Consider the following 5,433-nt stretch of genomic DNA (forward strand, 5'->3'; position numbering starts at 1 on the left):
TCGCTGTAGGGATGGTGCCAGGTTTCCTCCAGACGTGACGCTTGGCATTCAGGCCAAAGACTTCAATCTTTGTTTCATCAGACTAGAGAATCTTTTGGCAAACTCCAAGCKGGCTGTCATGTGCCTTTTACTGAGGAGTGGCATCTGTCTGGCCACTCTACCATAAAGACCTGATTGATGGAGTGMTGCAGAGATGGTTGTCCTTCTGGAAGGTTCTCCCGGAGCTCTGTCAGAGTGACCATCGGGTTCTCGGTCACCTCCCTGACCAAGGTCCTTCTCCCCCGATTGCTCAGTTTGGCCGGGGCAGCCAGCTCTAGGAAGAGTCTTGGTGGTTTCAAACTTCTTCCATTTAAGAAWGATGGAGGCCACTGTGTTCTTATGAAMCATCAATTCCTTYGAYCTCATGGCTTGGTTTTTGCTCTGACATGAACTGTCAACTGTGGGACCTTATGTAGACAGGTGTGTGTCTGCGTCTGGGTCTTCTCCTGAGCCTTGACTGTATAGGCCTATTTATTTGGTTAGACAGCTGTGCACGGCTGCATGTCACTGTACTAGGCTGTAGGCTATGTTTTGGTTGTTTGGATCTTAATTCGCCTTTTGTTTACTGCGTTTGTTTACTGTTAATGTAACTAGCSTAAGTATAGATTGTGTCATAACTTTATTGATCTGATATTTTTTTTACTAGGCCTACTACTTGGTACCTCTGTTTTGTTCTGTTGACATTCGTTCGCATTTGCAGTAGTGTCGGTATTCAAAACGCTATTCAGTATTTTTGTTTGGATGCATGAATAACTAGGCTACTACTTTCTTGGCTGCGTTCACATAGGGCATTCACCAATTTAAAAACAGCCTATCTMTCTTGTAGCCTATATTCATTACCAAACCGGCCTAGCTGTAGGGGGCTGTATATTCGTTTTTCCACCATAAATTTTTCTCATAGGGGATTTTAGAAACACTTAAAATAAGGACTGTGTTTCGTGTAGGCTCACCCTGTTGTGACATTTTGATAACCGTGTAAATTTATCTAGGACAAGATGACTTGGTGGAATGGTTGAAAAACAATTGGAACCATTTTCCTGTTTGACCGCTAGGTTTTATGGGTATTATGMCCTTTTAGTGTAAGAACTGTTTGAAAAGACCGCCTGAAATTTGAGCCTGTTTTGGTCGGAAGGAGTTTTGGCCTTCCGTGATGACATCACCATGCGGTAAATTAGTTAATAGACGGATAAGAACGAGAGTTCCAAACCTTTCTGTCAATAACAGCTAGGCTTTATGGGTATTGTGGCTAATATTGTCGTACTCTATAAGTTTAGGAGTAAAAATGTTCTTAACAAGTCACATAATACGTTTCATGGACTCACTCTGTGTGGAATAATAGTGTTTAACATGATTTTTGAATGACTACCTCATCTCTGCACCCCACACATACAATTATCTGTAAGGTCCCTCAGTTGAGCAATGATTTTCAAACACAGATTCAACCACAAAGACCAGGGAAGTTTTCCAATGCCTCGCAAAGAAGGGCACGTATTGGTAGATGAGTAAAAAACTAAAATGTTGGATGGTGTATCAATACACCCAGTCACTACAAATAACTCAGTTGCCAGAGAGGAAGGAAACAGCTCAGGGATTTCACCATGAGACCAATGGTGACTTTAAAACCGTTACAGAGCTTAATGGTTGTGATAAAATAAAACTGAGGATGGATCAACAACATTGTAGTTACTCCACAATACTAACCTAATTGACAGAGTGAAAAGAAGGAGGCTTTATATTCCAAAACATGCATCTTGTTTGCAACAAGACACTGCAAGAAATGTGGCAAAGCAATTAACTTTTTAATACAAAGTGTTATGTTTGGGGCAMGACAGCGCTGCAGGGAGACAGGATGGACAGCGCTACAGGGAGACAGGATGGACAGCGCTGCAGGGAGACAGGATGGACAGCTGATTGTCCTCGCAGTGACAGACCACGTGTAACAACACCTGCACAGGATCGGTACATCCGAACATCACACCTGCGGGACAGGTACAGGATGGCACCAACAACTGCCCGAGTTACACCAGGAACGCACAATCCCTCCATCAGTGCTCAGACTGTCCGCAATAGGCTGAGAGCGGCTGGACTGAGGGCTTGTAGGCCTGYTGTAAGGCAGTTCCTCACCAGACATCACTGGCAACAATGTCGCCTATGGACACAAACCCACCGTCACTGGACCCAACATGACTKGCAAAAACTGCTCTTCACTGACAGGTCGCGTTTTTTCTCACCAGGGGTGATGGTCGGATTCGCGTTTATCGTAGAAGGAATGAGCATACAGTGAGGCCTGTACTCTGGAGCGGGATCAATTTGGAGGTGGAGGGTCCGTCATGGTCTGGGGCGGTGTGTCACAGCATCATYGGACTGAGCTTGTTGTCATTGCAGGCAATYTCAACGCTGTGCGTTACAGGGAAGACTTCCTCCTCCCTCATGTGGTACCCTTCCTGCAGGCTCATCCTGACATGACCCTCCAGCATGACAATGCCACCTGCCATACTGCTCGTCTGGCGTGATTTCCTGCAAGACAGGAATGTCAGTGTTCTGTCATGGCCAGCGAAGAGCCGAATCTCAATCCAATTGAGCACGTCTGGGACCTGTTGGATCGGAGTGTGAGGGCTAGGGCCATTCCCCCAGATATGTCTGGAACTTGCAGGTGCCTTGGTGGACGAGTGGGGTAACATCTCACAAATCTGGTGCAGTCCATGAGGAGGAGATGCACTGCAGTACTTAATGCAGCTGGTGGCCACACCAGATACTGACTGTTGCTTTTGATATTGACCCCCCTTTGTTCAGGGACACATTATTCCATTTCTGTTAGTCACATATCTGTGGAACCTGTCAGTTTATGTCTCAGTTGTTGAATCTTGTTTTGTTCATACAAATATTTACACAATGTTAAGTTTGCTGAAAATAAACGCAGTGTCACGTCCTGACCATAGTTCTTATGTGTTTTGCTTGTTTTAGTGTTGGTCAGGACGTGCAGCTGGTGGGCATTCTATGTTGTGTGTCTAGTTTGTCTGTTTCTATGTTCAGCCTAATATGGTTCTCAATCAGAGGCAGCTGTCTATCGTTGTCCCTGATTGAGAATCATATATAGGTGGCTTGTTTTGTGTTGGGGATTTGTGGGTGGTTGTTTCCTGTGTCAGTGTTTGTACCACACGGGACTGTGACGGTTAGTTCATTTGTTATTTTGTATAGTGTCTTGTTCTTTGTGTATTATTAAATCATGGAAACTTACCACGCTGCACATTGGTCCTCCGATCCTTCTCGCCTCTCCTCGTCCGAGGAGGAGGAAGAGCTAGACTGCCGTTACACGCAGTTGACAGTGAGAGGACGTTTCTTTTTTTGCTGAGTTTATAAAAGACAGGAACATCACGTTTTTGACTGCGCTGGGACTTAAACAAATCATAGTAAATTACATCTATTTGACAAGGCCACAACAGATATTTACCCTGCCCCCACCCCCCCCCATGAACATTTATCATTGTTACAGTTGTAAATATGTATCATAATTACTTGTATTATTGTTTCATTCACTTTTCTTTTTGACCTGCGGTGTTGCAGCTCGGTGTTTTAGAATGTCACTGTACCCTGCAATTACATCTGCGACCCTGTTCATGTGACTAATAATCAAATCTAAACTGCTTCCATTTGAATTTGGATACTTCAGTAAAATTGACATGAAAAGTAAATGTTGGCAACGCTGATTTTGCGTCAGGCATACTTAAAAACAACAAACAACAGCAACAAATACACAAATGCTTTGGTGCGTTCACCTTCTCTCTCACGTGTCTCTCTCTCTCTCTCTCTCTCACACACACACACACACACACACACACACACACACACACACACACACAAAATCATCTTATATGATACAGTACTTGCTGACTTTGTGGTGGGAACCTCAGGGGAACCTGTTATGTAGACAAACCCTGACAGTATATTGTGTTCCCATCATTATCGTGCCCAGCCAGGTACATAAGGCGGAGACACTTGCTGTGCTGGCAGGAAGCCTTATTATGCTGTAGAATTCAGAGAAACTACTGTACAGCGCCATCGTTTTAACTATGAAATATGTCTGACCGGCTGTTCTGTTTCTTTTCGCTCTGTTTCCAGGGGAGCATTTTCAGTGGTGCGCAGATGTGTCAAGCTGTGTACTGGACAGGAATATGCCGCCAAAATTATCAACACCAAAAAGCTATCTGCAAGAGGTAAGCATCAACTCTGTCCCCAAGTACTGCTTCACTTGTTGTCCACATTTGGTTGCACAGCTGTACTATCGATGAGCCAACAGGTATTATAAACCTGGTGGTTCAAGCCCTGTATGCTGATTGGCTGACAGCCATGGTATGTCAGACCGTATACCAAGGGTATGACAAAACATGTATTTTTACTTCTGTAATTAGATTGGTAACCATTTTGAGAGAGAGAGAGAGAGAGAGAGATACGGAGTCTTGTGGGAGGGGGGCAAGTGAAGGCCAGGTCATGTTCATGGTGGATCATGGCTCATTCTTTTTAAACATAGCTATATATATGACAGTGAATTAACTATAAACCTTTATGCATGCTGGCTTATTTTATGCACTTGGTTTGATTTACTATCAGACTTTGTGTTGGCTTTTGGCTCATTCTATTAGATTATTATGGTTGATGTCTTGTAGCCTCAACATATTCCCCCCTGAGCCAGAGACAAGCATATCTCTCTTAACATGGTGAAGATGACACTGCATTTTCAGTATCTATCGCTCAGAGATAAAGTGGAGTCTGGTTTTATCCCATATTCTCAGGGTTGATATTTTATTTAAATAGTTGATGCTCAGATTGCAATATGACTTGGAAGAGTGGAATCTAGCCAGCCACATATCAGGAGCTGGTACTGAACCGTAGCTAGGTTACTAATCAGAACTGCTTACGTTAAACAGTAGGCCTGCTACATTATAGGACACATGGCTCTCTGTCTATAGGCCATATATCTACATAAAGTGCATTCTAAAAGTTTTCAGACCCCTTGACTTTTTCCACATTTTTGTTACGTTACAGCCTTATTCTAAAATGGATTAAATCAATGTTGTTCCTCATCAATCTACACAAAATACCCAATAATGACAAAGTGATTATTGAAAAAAACAGTTTTTGCTTTGTCATTATGGGGTATTATGTGTAGATTGATGAGGGAAAAAAACAATTTAATACATTTTAGAATAAAGCTGTAATGTAACAAAATGTGGAAAAAGTCAAGGGGTCTGAATACTTTCCGAATGCACTGTATATACCCTACCCATATGACATAAGTTGTAGCTGAGCTGTGTGTTAGATACTTCCATGTCTTAGTATTTGATCTGAGCTGTGTGTTAGATACTTCCATGTCCTAGTATTTGATCTGAGGGGAAT

Source organism: Salvelinus sp. IW2-2015, unplaced genomic scaffold (assembly GCF_002910315.2).
Source record: "Salvelinus sp. IW2-2015 unplaced genomic scaffold, ASM291031v2 Un_scaffold1572, whole genome shotgun sequence".
NCBI classification, from domain to species: Eukaryota; Metazoa; Chordata; class Actinopteri; order Salmoniformes; family Salmonidae; genus Salvelinus; species Salvelinus sp. IW2-2015.